The following is a 19,751-nucleotide window of genomic DNA, read 5'->3' on the forward strand; positions in this document are numbered from 1 at the left end:
GCACTATCCCAGGAGCTGAAAATAAAGCAGTGGACCAGAGAGACAACGTCCCTTCCCTCTCTGGGCTCCCAATGCAGCAGGAGAGCTCAAATCCTCACCTCTCTCCTCTGTCTGAAGAGGAAAGGAGGTGCAGGGTAAGGGAAAAGGTATCAGGCTTTTCTGTCCTCCCGCCATCAGGATTGATGATGGATCCTTGCGGTCCTGAACGCATGCCTGATGGCGGGCACCTGGAGTAGGGTGTGGGCCTAGGTAGATGGGATTCACCTGGACTGAGACTGGGCTTTTAAGGGCAGCGTCACGGGGACGCCAGCAGAAGCTGAAAGGGAAGCCGAGAAGCAGCAGAACAAACAGAAGAGCAGAGAGAATGTGAGAGAAGGTCGGAGAGCCCAGAGTGAAGACTTGCTGGGGGCTAGGAGGCCTGCCAGCCCCCCAGCGCCCCTGCCTGCCAAGTACCCGCTAAATCCCAATAAAAAACCTGCAAAAGCCACTGAGGACTCTAACTCCTCAGTCTGCTGGATCATAGAAAACCTGCACTGTGTCCTTTCCTGACCCTACAGGAGGGAAGCAGGACCCCTTAGTCACATACTCGTTCACTCAGCCTTGCTCATCTACGGTCTGCCCAGCTTTGGGCCAAGCCCTCTATGTATGTTACCTCATTTAATCTTCCCAATCTTCTTGTGGGAGGTAATTATTTCCCCATTTTACAGAAGAGGAAACTGGGCCCACACAGTTGTAGATGGTGGAGTTGAGACTTGAACCCAGGATGGTTCAAATGCGCTTTGCGCGCGCAGTCAGGACAGTGTATGGGGATTCAGAGACACCCCTGAAGCAGCAGCCCATCTCCACAGCTTCCCAGGGGCCAGTAGTGACTCACCTCCTCAGGAGGACCTGAGAGCTCCTGACTCAGAATCACGGGGGTGCCGGCTTAAGTATCAAGATTCCTGACCTCTCCAAGCAGAATGTCTGACTGTAGGGGAAATCTAAAGGTTTAAGAAGGAGTCCTCAGATGGTAGTAATGAGCACAGTGGTTTGAGAACCACTGCTTTTTCGAGTAAACATTTGAGATCATCAACCAGGAAGAAACCCAAATGTAAATAAGAAAATGGATTATCTTTGGCTGATGCTATTCACATTGCCACCAGCAGGGGGCCCGTGCCAAGTTGGTCGATGCATGGAATTCAAATTGCTGGTCAATGGATGATGTTCCTCCAAACGCAGACAGCAGCGTGGGAGTTCAACTGGGGTTCAAAGTAGAGTCCTCCAGTCCTCCATATGTCATTCCATTCCTTAAGGAGCTAAGCACTTAAGGAGCTAAGCACCTACTATGTGCCAGTTATTGTTCTAGGCACTTGGAATCAACAAGTGCCTTGGAATCGACAGTCAAAAAGTCATCCTCTTGTGAGGTCATGTTATCCATCCATCAACTGCCACATCATCAATCCATCATTCTTTAATCTATCCATCAGTCCACTTCCTCATCCATCCATTAAATCACCATCTACCCACCCATCCATCATCTATTTTTTTATCCATCCATCAATCCACTACCATCCACCATACATCTACTCTCTCATCCATTCATCCGTCCATTCACTGAACTGCAATAGCCCATTCATCCAACTCTCCACCTAACCATTCGGCCACCCATTCCTCTGTCCATTTAAAAACATATGTTGTGCGTAAGGAATGCAGAAATAAACACTTCAGAGTCCCTCCATTCAGAGAATCCAGCCCACTGAGGAAAATGCAACTTAAACATCACTATATTAAATCACTGACTTAGACAGTGATAAAAATCTGTAGTAGAAATATGCATGAGGTATAAAAAAGCAATTAATATTAATATTAGTTAATGCTTAATGAACACTTATTATGTGTCAGATACTGCTCCAAACATATACATACTCTGATTTAGTTCTTATAACTATTCAATGAGGAAGATGTATATTTTACAGAGGAGATGAATGAGGCTCAGAGATGTGAAGTCACTTGTCCAGAGCCACACAGTGCTCAGTGGTAGCTGGATGTGAATGGGGACCACCTGAAGTCACAGTTTGTGTTGCAAACTGCGCATCTGTCCTTTGAGAATCTGAAGAAACTGCAGATGGATGCCCAGAAAAGACCTTTGCATATAAGCCCCCAGATTTTGGCTTGCCGTGTCAGGAGGCTTGTGATCCCAGAGTGAGAAGCCCTGGAATGTGGGAGCCCAGGGAAATGAGGGACTGAGACCACTTTGGGGTGGTCCCTGGGACGCAGGTCTCTGGGGTGCAGGCAGCAGAGGTGCGCAGGGCAGGTGGCAGGGGCCCAGACCGTGTGGAGCCTTGACTACCAAGCTCAGGAGTCTGGACTGTGTTCCTAAAAAGTGTGTGGGGACCCACTGAAGGTTCTCGGCCACACTGACACCCCTATGAGCTTGAAAACCCCTGGGCAAGGGCTGTGCCCCAGGGAATCCATAGAATTCTCTGCAGATCACACACAGACCAGATGTTTCTGCAGCTGGGTGAGTATGAGAAAAGACCAGTGACCCTCATGAGATGCCCAGGGGGCCACCAGCCCTTCCAGAGGTGTGCAGGCAAGACCACGGACACTGGGTCCAGGTCCTGTGCCCCCAACACCAGCCACGTGACGGCAAGACCCTATCTCTCACCAGGGTGGCCCCTTACCTATAAAGTGGACAATTCTCTGTGACTCCCCAAAAGCTATACTGCTAGGAGGTTAGGAGTAAAAACTGTAGGAAGAGTACCTGGCACACGGTAGATCTCAAGAACCCTGCCCCCCGCCTGCCGCCCTTGTGGCCCAGGCAAACAGCCTTCAAAGCCGCTTGCCTCAGGAGCACGTTCGCTGCCGTGGAGGCGGCAGCGATCTCAGCATTGTGTTCCCTGTGGCTTCCCATCTCTCTGAGGATATTTCTAGGTCTAGTCCTTTATTGTTGTTCCCTTCTCGTTCTTTTATATTTCAACACATCTTTTCTCTAAGTGGGTGCCAAATGGGTTTTAAGAGGATAATGAGCTCATTAAAAACTGGCAGGGAGCAGAAAGATACAGAGGCCTTGGTGATGTGGGGAGAAAAGGGGGCTCCCTGGGAAGGGCTGAAGAGTGGGGGCTCCTTCTGACTTGAACCTTCTACACCATCCTGCTATGCTAGGGGGTGGTGAAGGGGGCTCACCTTGTGGGGGGACACGCTGACCTCTGAGCCCTGTGCGGAGGGGGCCACATCTGCTCCCCCTCCGTGTTAGCCCCAGCATCTGTGGCACAGATGTCCCCAAGACACACAGGGAAGAGGAGTGAAAAGAGTGGAGGAGACCGGCCTCCCTGCTCTGTGCATCTGCCAAAACACCCCGCCAGCCTGGGGGAGCCTCACTCAGGGGCTGTGGAGATAGCACCTCTGCTCTGGGTGATCCTGCTGTTCAGGGTCCACCTCCCCAAGGGATCCCCATGTCTGCCCTTCATGCCTGTCTATCATTCTTCCTTCCCCACCCCAGACAGATATTCTACCCCAAAGGGAATGGAGAAATGAAGCCAACTACCATTGGGTGAGCGCTTACCATCTGCCAGGCACTGTGTTGAAAGGTTTTGCAAGCGTATTTTCACAAACTCCTCCCTCCTGGCAACCGGGGGGGCAGATGCGATGTTTCTAGGCTCCCCCCCCGCCCCAATTCACAGCTTGTATATGGACAACCCTGAACTGGGTGGGGGACATGGCCCTTCACTCCTGGCTCCATTTGCTCATTCCATACTGGAAACCACACAGCACTAACACCCCCTCTTTTGTTGCTTAAGGGGCATGACCAGCAGGCAGGTCTTCACTGCTCTTTTCTCTCTTCACCCCGATTCTCCTTCGGGGGCTGGGGGGGACTGAGTGGATCCTCGCTGGGAGCTGACTCTCAAGGCTTCATCCCTCTTTGTTCACATGAGGGTCCTCTTAAGCCTCAGTTTCCCTGCCTGTTGAACATGGCGGATGTGCCTTCACAGCCTCCCCCCGGGGTGAGCAGGCCTTTGTGCAGGGGTAAGCAGGCCTTACCGCTGTTCATGTTTCCAGCTGGAGCCTCAGGGTGTCTAAACACAGCCTATTTTTAGTACCAGAATGAACCTCTGGTGAAGTGCTGCCAAGAACAGGGCGGGCAAGGCAAGCTGGCCTTGGGAGGAAAAAACAAAGGTGGGGCCTCTCCCCCTCTCTGCCACCTCCCCTGGGCCTGGCGGGGCTTCCCTCTGGAACCCCTGGGGCAGGTGGGTCTGGCTGGAGCCCCTGAGTCGAGCAGGGGCTGCCCCTCAAGACCAGACCCGCTGACTCCCTAAGCATCCAAGTTGGCCAGGAAAGAGCTACAGAGAAACTAGGGTTTGAGGTGCTTCTTCTTCAAAGTTATGGGTCGGAGACCGCCATCTGCGAGCTTCCAAGAAACTGGGAACCCAGATCAAATGTCTTGGCTTAATAATAAAAAAGATCCGAAATCTCCACTTTCACGGAGCTTGTGCCACGTGCCAGGGAACACCAAGCGCCTCGTTTCCACTGTGCCATGGCCGCCCGTGGGAAGCCTCTGAGGTGGGGCCCAACCTCTTTGCACTTCATTTCCCAACTCCAGCACAGGGAATAACAGTTCTTTCAGCCTAGGGTGGATGGACGCACTAACACGGGGGTTATGAACTCTTATAAAAATTCATAGGACATATTTTGGGTTTGTTTGCCCAGCACCCCTTTTTCTGGTGGAAGGACCCCACTTTCCTTCTCAGCTCGTGTCGCTGGGGGCAAATGAAACCCCTCCCATATATGCTGCAGACATCGCCATGCCTGTCCCCTGACACGTGTGACCAGGAATTGATGGTGCAGGGCGGGCACATGCGCTCCTGGGAATGAAATTCCTGGCTGCTCTATGTGAGCCCCCACGACTCCCCGAGAAATGCTGGTTTGTTTTCCAACAAGGCTGTGGGGGCCACCCCCTCCGGGAACAGGTAAGCTTTCTGGGTGTTCCCGAAACCACGTCAACACTCTGTTGTCAGTCTTCTTCATTTTGTGCGTCACCAGCGTGGTGTGTGCCCCGCAGGGCCCCATCAAGCGCCCTTGACAGGGGCCCGTGTAGAAATGCCCCAGCTCCCTCCACAGGCTAGTCTGAGGCTGCACTTACATGGGAGCCCCTCAGCCCCCAGCCCCCAGCACTCCCTTCGTTGGCTTCTCCTTCCCCTCTCCCTCTTCCCCCCTCATGTGCTCCTCACCTTCTCAACTTCGTGATGATCTCGACGACAACGAGACCACGGCTTGCTCAACCGTTGCTTTATCACTAAACACGGGAGGTATTTCCAGCTTCCTGCCCTGTACGAGTAATGCTGGGCTAAACGCGCCAGCCTCCCAGAAGGCACCTGAGGGCCACTCAACCCCAAGAAAGCATAAGGATGAGGATGCCCCTTTCACAGAGGAGGACTCTGAGGCTCACAGGGGCTATTAAGCGACTTGCCGGAGCCGGCGGCTGGCGAGGAGCGGAGCGTGAGCTGCCCAAGTCTCAGGGTCGTGACGCAACGGTGCACCCCGAGTTGACACCCAGACAGCCAGACCCTCTCTTACTGCTATCTCTCAGTTTGGTAGCAGGCAGAATGAGGGGCACCCCCAGACCCCCAAACCTGCCTGCTCTAAGTGGGTTCTGCCATCCGCCGCATCAAGACTAAACATACTCTTGGTGTGTAAGCCTTCAAGAGACGAGGACGTTAACACAATTAGTGTGCAATAAAGAGAAAGAAGAGAGTTAAAAATAGTTTCTAATTAAGCACCCAACGTTCCCCTTCCCTCGCGGGTAAATCCCAGCCAAACAGGGGTGGCCCACAGCAGGGCCACGGAGGCCCAAAAGCTTGTCCCAAGCCTAAGGCTCCTCCTGGTGGGCCCCCAGGAAAGGGGCAGAAGGGCCAGGCAAGCCTGGGAGGAAAAGAGCAAAATCAAAATCCAAGTCGGACAAAAGCTGCCATTGTCAGCCTCTCCCGGGGCTCTCGCCCCGTCTCTGTCTCTTTCAAGTGTCTCCTTCCGTGTCCCCCAAGTCCCTGGTACAAGACCAAGCCCAAGAAAGCAAGTGCAGCTTCTCCGCTTGTCTCTCTGCTCCACACGCCTCCTGGTCCTGGTCTTCCTGGTAAATCCTCTCCCGGCTGCTCCCCCCTTCCTTGGGAGGGGCAGGGAGCCTAGAACCTCGCCTTTCTGTGGGGCTTACACTGTTGCAAGTTGAATCCCAGCCTCAACGGAAGGGCACTGGCGGATCTTGGAGGCCAGGAAGACAAGAAGTCTCAAACATTTCTTCTCCGGGTAGGTGGATGCCCGCACCCCTTTAACCAATGTTCCTTCTCATCCTCCTTGTTTCTGAACCAGCCATTAGGCAAGTGAAAGAGGTAAGGCAATAGCCTGAGAAATAGCACCCCAAATGCCAATCCTCGAAATCCCAAATTTTATTAACCTAAGGAAGAATTTTGGACCCCCACATGGTGATTGGACCACAACTCCCCACCCCGGTCCTCCTGTGGTGAAATGACCCTGGTGTCCGTGAAGCGTGTGCCTCCAGCTTCAGGCCCTCCATGCAATGCTGCAGGGGGCACTTTTGTGCATACGGATGTAGCTGCTGGGTCAAATCCCCCAAAAGGGGTGACTCCAGGATTATGCTCATAATGTGTCCCAGGCTCCCAATCATAGCACCCCCACTCCACAGACAAGCACCCCCACCACCTTCACCAGCCAGGAAGAGTCCCCAGAGCCCCAATGCTTGCTTCCCTCCCTTCCCCTCCCAGGGCAGGGGACTCGGCCACCACCACCCGGCGCTCACAGCTACCAGCAGTATCCATGTTCATTCATCTTTCCCAAAACTCAAGAAAATAAATGAGAAGGCAAAGTGCCATTAGCTTAATGGCCTTTAACACCCAGCCATCTGCCATGATGTAATTAAATAAAAAAATCAGAGGGAGCATATGGTGCCCATTATAAATAAATATCAAAATTTTGTTTCCCTGGATTACGACTCCAGTGCCTCTTGTTCCATGGGCAAACTTTATGGCCATCTTCACTTGTTCTGGAATCAGGCCGGCCACGGCGGGCAGGGAGGACGGCCAGGGAAGGATGGTCAATTCCACCATGCTGGGAGGGTACCTACTGTGTTTCCCATGCCTGGCACCCTAAGTATGCATGTCCGATATGATGTGTCAGACCTTGTTCCTCTTGTCTAATTCTTACACCAATCGTATGTGCAATGGCGCGTATAGTTAGCCCATTTTACAGATGAGAAAACTGAGGATCAGACAGGTTACGTTACCTGCACAAGGTCACACAGCCACAAAGAGGTGGAACAGAGTTTGAATCCAGGTAATCTGGCTCAGAGCTTTGTGCTTTTTTTTATTCATTAAGGAAATTATTTCTCCTAAGACAACAACGATTCTGCGACAGCAGCCCAGGGATGCATCAGACGGAATACACGAACATGCAGGGCAGCAGCAGGCCAGAGCTGTGACCTTCAGAGATGACCTCCAAAAATGGAACTCTTTTCATTCATCAATATTATTTCCCTGAAAAAGACAGAAAGCTTTGGCTTCTAGAAGGGCTATTATTTAAACACTGCCAACAGCCACGAAGCTCCTCTAACTAAGAACCTGTTCTTTTCATCTATTTCCAAAACGACTTATTGATGGACAGGAGAAAGACATAAGATTATTCTTTGGGGAAGCGTCTTTCCCTCGTAGGGAGAGCTACTTTGTCAAGTGTTTAAGCCAAGGTCCCCAGCGCCAGCCGCGGCCGTGAGCGCGCAGGGGCACTGGGCCTGGGCGGGTCTGACACTCCTCTTGGGCTGGATGGGTGTAAAGGCAGGAGCAGCAGCCTGGGGTCCGGGCTTCCCCATCAAGGTGCGCTGTCATCTGAAAGCAGCTGGTGCTCCCGGTCATGCCTCGTTGTGCCAAAACAAACAAGATCACACGCTCTGGTTTTCTGAACAAAGGCTAAACGTGAGGAGGCCGGTCTCACCCTTGAGGGGTTCTGAGAGCAGGAGACAGCCAGAAGGGAGTGGGCACAAGCTCACAGTTCCACCCGCAAGCAGCAGCCCAAGGGAGGAGCTGAGGCCTCCCAAGCTGGGGGTCCTCTCCGTCTTGGGAGACTTCGGGTTTTTTTATTTTAAGAGTTTATTTTAGGGTTTGTTTGTTTGGGGTTTTTTTGGTGATTTTTTTTTTAAATTTTATATATTTCTCACATCATTTTTCATGTTTGCACAATGTATGCATTTTCACCTTGGTTATAGTCCCCGTACAATTCCCACCCACCCTTGTTTTGGTCCTACTTCCTCTTCTCCCCAGGTAGTGTGTCTCTGGTTTATAGTTGCTTGTTGTGCCCATGTTTATAGCAGCACTATTACAATAGCTAAGCTATGGAAACAACCCAAATGCCCAAAAATAGATGACTGGATCAAGAAGATGTGGTACATATACACCATGGAATATTACTCGGCAATCAAAAAAGATAAACACATGCAGTTTGCAGCAACATGGATGGCGCTGGAAGGGATCATGCTCAGCAAAATAAGCCAGAAGAAAAAGAAAAATGCCGGATGGTCTCACTCATAGCAGGAATCTAGAAAATCTAAATAAGGGACCAGGAAAAAGACTGTTTTAGTTTTTTATTTGCATAGAAGAACTGTGGTATAGGTCAGGGGTGTGGGTAGGGGTGAGAGGACTCAGCAGAGACAGAGTACGGAGCAGAACAGGTGGATCTACTAAAATACACTGCTGAGGGGAGCAGTAGGCACGACAGGAGATGTCTGCTGTGCCGTGTGAGTCAGGTTTTTGATTGTCCATGAGGCTGCTATTCCCTTGGGCAAGACTAAGGCACCAGGCTACAGCTTCTGAGTTGCTCCATCTGTATGGAGGCCTGGGGCAGTAGCCCCCAGGAGACAGCCAGCAGGAAAGGAACCCATGACCAGAGCCTTTTGGGAAGGACAGGTGTGGAGAGCTTGGGGGAGAGGAGCTTGGGGGAGAGGGGCGGTGGCTCCTGGCTTCCAGAGGGCAGGTCCTCAGCATTGCCAGGGCTTGCTAAGGCTCAAGGGCAGGCAGCCTTGGGGTCAGGGGAGGGCTGAGGAAGCAAAGCCCAGAGCAGCAAGGCCGCTCTGTGTATTGCAGGAGTGGACAGAGCTGTGGTCCTTCCATCCAGACTCACAGCAAGTACAAGATGAGAGGGAGGGCCTCCCTGGTGGTGCAAGGGGTTAAGCACTGCGCTATGAAGCAATCGCAGCCTCTGCAGCACAAGTTTGATCCCTGGGCGGCCAGGGAGAGACCCACATGGCGAGGCAGACCTCTCCTGCCTCGCCCGCTGCTCCCCTCAGCATTATATTTCAGTCACTCTGCCTGTTCTGTTCCCCACTGTCTCTGGTGAATCCTCTCACACCCCTGCCCCCCCATCTCTGGCCTTTACCCCAGCTCTTGTATGCATAAATAAATCAATCTTAAAAAAAAAAAAAAAGATGCGAGGGAGCCTAATGGAAACTATGGCTTCTGGAAGCTATGGCTTCGGGTGATCACCCTGTGTCATGCAGATCATCCATTGTGATAAATATCCCTGTCTAACGGGGAGGAGGGTAGACCAGGAGGCTGTGATTGTGGCGGGGCAAGGAAGAATATGGGAAATCTCTGTACTTTTTGTTGGGAACCTAAAACTGCTCTAAAAAGCAGTCTGTTTCAGAAACGGGGAGGCAACCCTATACTTCAAAAGGCAGGGAGTAGATTTCAGTGACCCACACGAACTCGGGCAGGGGGAAGGGGCTGGGTTGCAGGAAGGTGGGGGGGAGAGGGGAGGGGTGGGCAGGAGGGCAAGTGAAATGACAGATCCCCTTCTCTGGTGGCTTGATGAAAGGGACCCAAGGCACCGGTCACCCAATCTACTGGCAGGCAGCTGGCAGCCCCCACTGAGCCCCGATCATTTTCCTCCCCAAGAGGGATGTCTAAAGAAAGCCCCCAAATCCCTATCATTAAACCATCTGGAGTCATCGCTTTCCTCTGGGAGCTGCCATGTTGAGGGTCAATTAGTGCACATTTGCATAGAATTCCTTAATAGGCTGCTAATTGTCTGGGGAGATAATGGACGGCTCTGCTGGTTCTGGGCAGAATGTTTACCCACAGGGCAGACCCGCAGGGGGTGGCAGAGAGGGGCGGCAGGAGGGAGGGAGACGAAAGGATGGGGTGGGATGGAGGGAATGGAACGGACCATTGCAGACTCGGACTCACCCGCTGTGGGGAAGCATTACTCTGTGAACCTTTTGTTTACGTGTGAGTGTGTGTGTGTGCGCGCGCGCGCGCTGGTCCCAATGTAGAGTGCATTTCTCACTGTAGGTCCATTTGCATCACCTAGTGATAGAGAGATGGAGCCACAGCTGCTCTGGGCTGGGTGACCCCAGAAGGGGCACCAGGAAGAAGCTGAGCCCTGAAGTCTGGGGAGATCCGGAGCCAGGGTGCCCCAGGCAGAGGTGGCTCAGCGCTAGGGAGCTGGGGAAGGAGCTGGAACAGGTCAGGGTCAGTGTGCACAGAGTGGGGCTGGGCACAGTGGACCCCAGCCTGCAGCGCCCTGTGTATTCTGCTCAGGGCCATGTCTGCACTCTAGTGTGACCTTCGTGTCCAAGGGGGATGGAGGAGGAAGCCCTAACGACTCTGCCAGTCCCAGCAGCCAGGTGTCAGTGGCTCTCGGGAGGCTGAGCTAGGATCTAGAAGTATTTGTCAGTTGGTGGAGCTGAGAACAGGCTGCGGTCTGGATCCACAGCAGGGGCCGGTGGAAGCTCTAGAATTTCTTTCTGGGTATGGTTCAGGGGCAAAATCTGGCTGGAAGAGCAGACTCAATTCTGCAGGACACTTGGATGAGGTGAGGTCATCCCCTTCAGGGGGTGGCCAGACTATATCACCTGTACTGGCCTGTTTTTGTAGGTTCGAGAACTAAGAATGGCTTTTATGTACTTCAAAAATCATGAAGAAGGAGGATGAGGAAGAGATGGTGGGGGAGGAGCAGAGGGGAAGAGAAGAAGGAAGAAAAAGGAGGAGGGAGAGCAGGAGGGAGAAGACCATGACCCTGGCACCCAGAATCTTAAATACCGAGTTTGCCCCCCTGGATCTTTATCCGCAGTGGAGGCTGCCGGAGATTGCAGGGAGAGGGCTTAGGTCCTTGAGGAGGGTCCTTGACCATCCCAGAGCTTAAGACCATCCTCTGGCCTCCCTGCTCCTTCCCAGGGCCAGGGACAAAGAGCCAGCATGGACCTGGGGATCCTTGACCCAGCAAAAATTCCCCTTTAAAGGGGAAACCGAGGTCCAGGGACCCTCCAGCTAACCGCCCCGTGAAATGCCTGCAGGGAACTGGGCCCAAGCCAGGGAACTGGGCCCAAGCCGGCTTCAGGAAGCTTTAGCTATTGCTATTGTCATCCCTACTGTTACCTCAGAGAATCGTCGCGTTCAAAGGGCCTTGGAAACCAGCACAAGCCTGCTACTTCACGAAGGGGGAACCAGGGCTCAGAGAGGCTGAGAGTGGCACAGGGTCCACCGCCAGGCCCAGCCCGGGGTCCCAGGGCACAGGATGCTCTTTCCTCAGGAGCCAACACCTCCCAACCCAGCAAGCAAAGCGCCCCTTGCCGGCTCCCCAGGGACTGCGGAGGATTAAACTCTCATTTAGGTGTGTGACAGCTCCCATTAGCCACTCTGTCCCCAGAGGGATTTTCCATCAGGAGTTTCCCCAACAAGAACCACGGAGCCCACCCCCAGATGGCCCAAGCCCGTCAGCGCGTGTGTGTTTGTGTGTATGTTTGTGTATGTGTATGTGTTTTCATGTACACATGTGTTTGTGTGTCTGTGTGTCTGTGTTTGTGTGTCTGCGTGTGTACGTGTGTGGGCATGTGTGTTCTCTGTGCCCCCTACACAGATTCAAGTTCTTTTCCCTCATGGAGCAGCCAGAGCCATGGAGGGGCTTCCAGTCCCTGCAGGGGCACAGGCAGGACTATGAAGTGGGCTCATAGCCCGTCAGAGCTGAGGGAGGACCCTTCATAATGCCCAGGCCAGGTTCCTCATTGACGGACAGGGAAACTGAGGCCTGAAGGGGGAGATAGAGGGACTCCCCATGGTCATCCAGGGGTTCTAGCCAGACTCAGGTTCCTGGACTGGGGCCACAAGCCCTGGCGCCCCTCTGGGAAAGCAGGAAAGGGATGAACTGCCATCTGTTGCTCGCTGCTGTGCGCCGGCCCTTCCCCGCACACGGTGTCATCACCCTCCTAGTGGCGCTCTCTGGCCAGGTGGATTTAGTCTCACTCTACAGGTGAGGCAGTTGAGGCTGAGAGAACAGCCAACTTGCTAGAAGGCCGAGGTGGCAGGTGGCAGAGCAAGGGCCAAATCTAGGCCTGCCCAGCTCCAGAACTTCACCATAACTTCTGTGGGCCTTCACCTCCTGCACAGTGCCATCCTCTGACCTCTGACCTCCCAGCCTCTTCTCTGCAGGGTGGGGTGATCCCCAGGGAGTCTGCTCAGCAAGCCGGTACCCTGCTCGAGACCCCTCCACGGGGTAAAGGAATGAAGCCCTTCTAGAAGGTATAGGGGTCCCCAGGCCTGTGTGGAACCTTCACTGTGTCCTTCAATGGCCCAAAGAGATGGACCCCTCCCCCCAGGGCAACTGCTGCCATAAACGGACCGACACCTTGGCCCCTTGGGTCTCCTTTGGGCCCCCTTCTGGATTCCTGGTAAAAGGTGGCACTGACCACACACATGCTCAGGCCAATAGAGACACGTGCGTGAACACGTCACCCTCTCCCGTCTCCTCGTCCGTCCCCACCCAGCACACGCGGGGATCCTTCAGCCCTATTCGCAGACGAGAACCAGCAGCCGCCACAGCCGCCCAAGACACACACAGTGTGGCCAGCATGGCCAGAAACCCAAGCTTCTCATTCTGCCCCAACAGCATTTCTTATCCATGGGGATTGTGAAAAGAATAAACGAGCACTTGTCTTCAAAAGTCTAGACCAGGGTTTCACAACCCAGCACCACTGACTTTTGGAACTGGATCATTCTTCGTGGTCAGGAGGGCAGCAAGCTGCCCTATGCATTGCAGGATGCCTGACAGCATCCCCGACCTCCACCCAGCGGGTGCCAGCACCGCCTCCCCCCACACACAGAGCCAGACACTGAAGAACAGCTCGAGGCTTTGTTCTAGACCTCGCCTTTGTGACGAAACAGAAACGTGGCCAGAAGGCTGCTCCTGGAGATTCTGACTCCAGATGGAATGGCGATGGAGTGCCTGATTCTAGAGCTCTATTCTGGATTTTCCCTTAATGCACTATAGGATTCTCCCGTGGAGTTGCACATGAGGATTCCCAATTTCTAGAATTTACCAGCTCTATTTCAGTGTTGGCGGGTTCTCTGACACTGAAATTCTGAGCTCCTAAGATTCCATCTCCTGTTGTGTCGAGGTGGCTGCTCTCCCAGGAGACAGCCATGCCTCACCGCCTTCCAGTGACCAGGATGAAAGACACGCCCATGAATTATATATTTCAAGTCATCTCTAAATGGCCCAGCAATTACGGAATGCCAGGGGTCAGCTACCAGGGGAAAGAAGCGCCTTTTCAGCAGAGAGAAACAGCTGGATGGAAGCACAGCACACCAATAGACATCCAGATGTTACCGCTTGCATGAGCTTTACAGGCAATTTTTTTTTCTTTTTGCCTAACTGTATTTTCTTTTTCCACAATTGGCTGTGGGTTAAAGAAGGTGAGGGAGCCACTCACCTTCTAAGTCACAGCCCTGTGATCTATGGAATGGGAGGGCGTGGGGACCACGCTTGGGTTCTTGAGAGATTTAGCACAAGTGATGCATGTAAAATGCTTAGCTCAGGGCCAGGCCTGTCTGTGGGTCTCACCCCACCACACCCGCTATTCTCTTTGCGTTTGAGTCAGTGCAGGGGGCCAGAGAAAGACGAAAGCATGTGGGTTCTAGAATGTGTTCAGGTCACCCGTTCAGCTATCACTTCATATCCAGACTTCAGGGAGACCTCTGTTCCTGTTGGGAACCTCCATTTTCCCAAGGTGTAAAATGGGCACAAACATGCCAGTCCTCAAGGTCCCAACGGGCATCTGGCTCTGCAGTCCATGCTGCACTATTATTACCCACCCCAGGGCTGGCAGGCACAGCGCCCCCCTCCTAGCCCTGTCCAGGTGGGCGGGACTAGGACTGAACTTAGCCCTGCATCTCATCCCTCAACTCATCAGCGATTCTGAAAGCCAGGCCGCCGGCCCCAGCATTAATAGGTCGTTGCCTTCGTGACGTCTTTAAATTTAGATGAACACTCTGCACGCAAAGACGCCTCCACCCACGCACCCCCAGGAATAAATCCAGGAATAAGGAGTGGGAGGGAGGGAGGTCTGTCTCCAGGGAAGAGGGAGGCAGGGGAGCCGGCTTGGAGGCTTCTCTCCGAGGGCACAGGATCCTCGACGCCCAGAGGCGACCTGCGTGGTCCCTGTCCCAATCCTGGTTGAAGGTTCTGCTGGCACTACCTTGAAATCCTTAATAATTCTTGAACATGGGGCATTTTCATTCTGCACAGGCCCTGCAAATGAGGGTCCTGGGGGGCTGAGGGTCAGAGGGGGCTCATGTGAAAGCCCCTCTCCTCCAGTGCAGAGCACGCAGGAGAGACTCAATCCTAGGCTCTCTCTTCCCTTCCCACCCACCTTTCCAGGTCCTTGTGTGCGCACGCGGGTTTCCCTCTCCATGACTCCAGACTGCTCTGTCAGGCGCAAGGCCAAAGCTACCTTACATTTTCTTCTAGCTCTTACCTACTGCCCCACCCACTCATCCTACAATTCATTCACTCATTCATTCATCTCACAAATATTTGCTGAGAACCAGCCACCTGCCAAGCTGAGCTGTGCCCCTTTGTCCTGGCCGCAGCCAAGCAACCTACCCACGGTGAGCATTTATCCCGCCCAAACTTCGTAAATGCCCCATCTCTGGAGAAAATGTCTTTCCTCACCTCAAAACACCTCTGCTCCCACCAGCAGGCACCCCGTGTCCTCCCCCACCCCCGGGCTGGGGGTGCAGCATGTTTTACTTTACTCAGCATCGTGGTGCCAGGTGCACACCTGTTGCATGCCAGGTGCAGCAGACACACCCCTTAGGAAGGTGTGGCCTCTCATCGGGGTGATGACCTCTTATTTTTTAACTTTTAAACTTTCAGGGTCCATGTTGGTTTCAAGCACTCCCAATGGCAGTGTCATTTGTGGGACTCCCAGACCTTGATATATCCCATTCCTAATGTTCACCATGACTTTGGAAGGTGGTTGCCATTCTCCCCAATATACAGATGAGAAACTGAGGCTCAGACACATCAAGGGCAATTGTGTTCAAAGTCACAGCTCACACATCCAGAACTGTGTGACCCCAAGGGCTGTTAAGGACACTGCTGCCTCTTGTATAGAAGTTTGATCCCCAAAGGGAACGTGAGCTCTGAGGGCTGGGAGTGCCTGACTTAGATAGAGTCTTTCCTCCCTCTCTGTTGACTCATTGCATCATCCAGCCAGTCCCTGTTAAGCGTCTGGAGCACACCATTCCTGAAGGCATCCCAAGTGCAAAGGCCAGCTCCACCAGGCAACAGGAAGCCTTTTCTGTATCTTCACTCAGCAGGTTGGCCCCCGAGGTGTCCCGCATCAGTGAAAGGAAGACATCAAGTCAGAGAAAGCCATCATCCCCAAGATGCCTGGCGCTGAAGGTCTCCTGTGGGACCGAACGCAACCTTTCCATCTGATTCAGTGAGACTACGCAAGGTGGTCCTCAGGAGGGTGCAAAGCATGCCGGGGAATCCTCTGGAGGTGCTGAGGCTCACCCGTGAGTTCCTGCTTCAGCAGCTCTGGGGTGGGGTCTGAAAATGTGCATTTCTGACAGGCTTCCAGGTGAGGCTGCTGCTCTGAGCCCAGGAATCAAACTTCAACATCTAAGTGATTAGAGCTGCTCGCATTATAGGAGGCCTGGAGAAACTGGGGTCTGACCCTGTGGCAGGGAGCATAGCCCGGGGGACAAGCACACCTCCATTTGAGTCCCAGGCTTGCCAGTTAGACACATGAGACTCAAGGGATATGGAAGAGCCTTTCTGAGCCTCAGTTTCCACATGGGAAGTGGACAGTACCTCCCTGCGTGGGTGCCATGAGCACTAATAAGGGCTCCCATGGTTGTACTCAGAGTGCTTTCTCTGTGCTTCAGGGGACTCTATCCATATGGCTGGTGCTGGCATCAGAAGAAAAAATTTGGACAGACACACAGACGGGGAAGGCGCTGTCAAGACACAAGGAGACCGCCTGTACCAGCCCAGGACAGAGACCAGGAGCAAATGCTTCCCCAGGCCCTCAGAAGGAACAAACCTGCCGATACCTCCCTTTAAGATTTCATTTCCAGACCTGTGAGACAATAAATCTCTGTTTAAGCCACTAGAGCATCTCAGGTCTTTTTTGCGAGAGACTTTGCATACGGTGTAGCGAAAAAGCGCACATCTTAAGGACACAGATCAATGGACTCTCACCTGCATACTCACTCACGTCACCTCACCCAGATCAAGACAGAGAGGCTCCCTCACGCTGCCCCCCCCCTCCCCGCCAACCCCGCTCCTCTGCGGCAAACGGGTCTCGCTTCTATCACGCAGAGCAGTTTGACACGTTCTCGAGTCATACAAGTGGCCGAATAATATTGAACAGAGGAAACCAGCCCTTTATATTTAAGCTCACTTGATGCTTGTAAAAAAAAAAAAAAAAAGAAAGAAAGAAAGTACAAGACACGAGTCCATTGCATAGAGGAGGAGTCAGGGTCTCCAGAGAGGTTCAGTAACTTGCCTGAGGTCCCACAGCTAGGGTGTGGGTGGCAGAGCCAGGAGGTAACCTGTACTTACTGCTTTTATAGTCCTCAGTGTGTGCCCAGTAAATGCAGTCAGAGTGACCCTGCCCAGCCAGGTACATGACACATGCACTGCCTTATACACACACGCACCCTGTAGTATTGCAGCAGTGCACACTAACAGCTCTCCCCGCTTACAGGGAAACTGAGGCTCAGGGCAATGGAGATGTGCATGCCAGGTCACGGGGCTGGGAAGTGGCAGCACTGGGATGGAGCGCTAGTAGCTGCTTACAGATGTCACGCACTCGAGCACCGACTTCGCCTGTCGTCAGCCAGCTCCTGGGAATCAGCAGTGCTGGAACCGCGGAACCCAACAGCCCGTGCTTTCACTGGACCACAGGCGATACCACAGCAAACTCTCCAGAGACACAAATATCTAACCCAACAATACAAGTGCTGGAGAGTGTGCAGGACAAGTGGGCCACGCATCCTGGGGGGAGCGATGCCGAAGGGCAGACAGCCATCGTGGAAAGCAGTCTGAGGGTTTCTTAGAAAAAGAAACATCCACTTACATTAGGGCGCAATAATCCCCCTCCTAGATATTTACTCAAGAGGAACGAGAGCCCAGGCTTGGGCGGAAACATGGACACACGTGTACACAGCGGCTTCATTGGCAATTGCCCCAAACAAAACCACCGAAATGCTCTTCAAAGGCAAATGGACAAACTGGTAAATCTCCCCAAGGGAGCACGCCTCAACTTCAGAAGGGATGACTACGGACAACAGCATTGCTGAATCTCAGAGGCGTTACCCCGAGTAAAAGAAGCCAGACTCAAAAGGCGCCATGATTCCATTGATATGACATTCTGGAAAAGGCCAAATGCAAACAGATCACTGGTGGCCAGGGGAGTGGCCGGGGGAGTGGGGAGGAATTTTTCAGAGTGAGCTGCTTTATATCCTGATGCTAGTGGTGGTTATATGGCCGACCGCATTTGTTAAAACTTGCAGAACTATAAACTACAATGGGTGAATTTTACTGTGAATAATGATGCTCAATAACAACAAAAAAATTTAAGCTAAAACCCACTGTGATTTTTTTCCTGCTAGGCCGGCTGAGCCCCGAAAGAAGAGAGACCTCCAAGACAATCCACACCTGCTCACTTCTCACAGGGCGGGGGATGCTCACCTGGAGGGCAGAGATGGCACAGGCCAGGTTGGGCTCCTGGCGCACCTGGGCTCCCACATGACCCTGCTCTCTGCCTGCTCTGCTCCAAGTGCAAGTAGCACACGTGAGGGCTTATTTTTGCTCTGAGAAGTACCAGCCACGGGGTACTTTCACCGCAGGCAGCCGCCACCCCCTGCTGTGTTTACATAAAAACACTTTTGCACAGGATTTTGTTTTTACATTTGCCTCAGCTGGCCTGGATTCTATTAAACACAGGGAGGGCTGATGATTGGGCTGGAAGCAGCTGATGGGAGAGGCAGACTGGAGGACTGCTCGGCGCGTGCTCCCTCCCAGCCCCCCTGGAACTCCGGGGTTCTGTGCAGCGGGGACTGAAGTGCTCGCTCATGCAGGAACCAGCATCTCCCAGCCTTGGCTCTACTACATTGGTGGGGAGACGACTGGCTGTCCAGGGGCGCTGTCTTACGCGGTGCGGGATGTTTGAAGCGTGCCTTCCAGCATCTACCAGTGGTGACAATCACAATGTCTCTGTCTCCTGGGAGATACCCCCCATTAAAGACCACTAGCACCCCAATTCAGCTCAGCCATCCCTCTTGGGGGCGGGCCTTCCACAACCCAGCTGAGGAGAGAGCTGCATCCCGGCTCTCCCCACGCGCCCGTGCATTCCAGTTCCAGAGGCTCCGTGAGGCTGTGCGGAAGCGAGGGCCGACAGTCACTGGCTACCCACGGTCTTGGAGGACACTGCCCAGCCATCAGACTCTGGTTGCGTGCGTGGACCTGTGCCATGTGCCAGGCTGTTCCACATCACCCTATCCAGCCCCGGTCTCAAGGCCCGCCGTGATCCCCATTTTATAGATGAGGAAACCAAGACACACCTCGCGGGTGGTGGAGTCGGGATTGCGCTGAGAACGTCTGTCGCCAGGCCCAGTCTAATTACATACTCTACTCAGGGCAGCTGCAGCCTTAAGAATTTTTTAAGGACAAGATGGGGAATAAATAGTGACAAAGAGTCTCTCCTTCCCCAAACTCCACTCGGCCTCACCCTGAACTCCTTTCCAAGTAGGTGTCTCCGCGTTGTCCAAATTTAGCATGAATTCTGCTAAGTCAGCGCGACCAGAACCACCCCCCACCCTCCAATTCTCATCACGCCTGATATCTAATAGGGCTCTTGGTCCCCTGCGCGTCCCCCCACCCCCACGGCCACGGCCCCGGCCCCGGGGGCTGTGATCACCCGGCCTGCCTTCAACAAGACTCCTGCTAGGACAGAGGAGCCTGGATCCGCCCCCTCCCACCCCCGTGTTTCCTCCCAGTAATTTTCCATTCATTCACCCCGCCCCGCTCGTGGTTATAAATTCCCACTTGCCCACGCTGCATTCAGAGCTGAACCCCCTTCTATATTCATGTCGCTTTTTTCTATTGCCACATAAGCCTCAATACAATCTAGGTTTCGCCACTTTACTGCCCAGCTCTGGTGGGTCTGTAACTTCAGCTCCAGACACACGGGTCTGGGCACCCGGGGACGGGATGCGCTCGCAAAGCGGAGAAACTACCAAGATTCACACCATAAGGAGTGGGGACTTTGGTGCAGGAAAAACTGGCACCCAAATCCCTCCTGACCACTTCCATCTCTCTGAAACTGGGCACGGGATAGGGCCTGAGTTCTTCCATCTGTAACATGGGGACATTGCAAAAATAAAGCACAGAGTTTTCATAAAGATTCAAGCGGCTAACGCTTTGCAGTA

At 53.3% G+C, this 19,751-nt stretch overlaps 1 protein-coding gene and 1 long non-coding RNA gene across 2 annotated transcripts in view; one reads left to right on the top strand and one right to left on the bottom strand.

The window, feature by feature from the left end:
- Window positions 1–19,751, bottom strand: part of WSCD2 (WSC domain containing 2) — a 100,811-nt gene that overhangs the window by 46,023 nt on the left and 35,037 nt on the right. The window lies entirely within an intron of this gene.
- LOC119244897 (uncharacterized) lies at window positions 11,477–16,417 on the top strand. The gene is made up of 3 exons (XR_005125155.1): window positions 11,477–11,643; window positions 15,630–15,830; window positions 16,203–16,417. It is a non-coding gene; the product is annotated as an uncharacterized LOC119244897 (long non-coding RNA).

Source organism: Talpa occidentalis, unplaced genomic scaffold, assembly GCF_014898055.3.
Source record: "Talpa occidentalis isolate TD23 unplaced genomic scaffold, MPIMG_talOcc4v2.1 talOcc4.14, whole genome shotgun sequence".
NCBI lineage: Eukaryota > Metazoa > Chordata > Mammalia > Eulipotyphla > Talpidae > Talpa > Talpa occidentalis.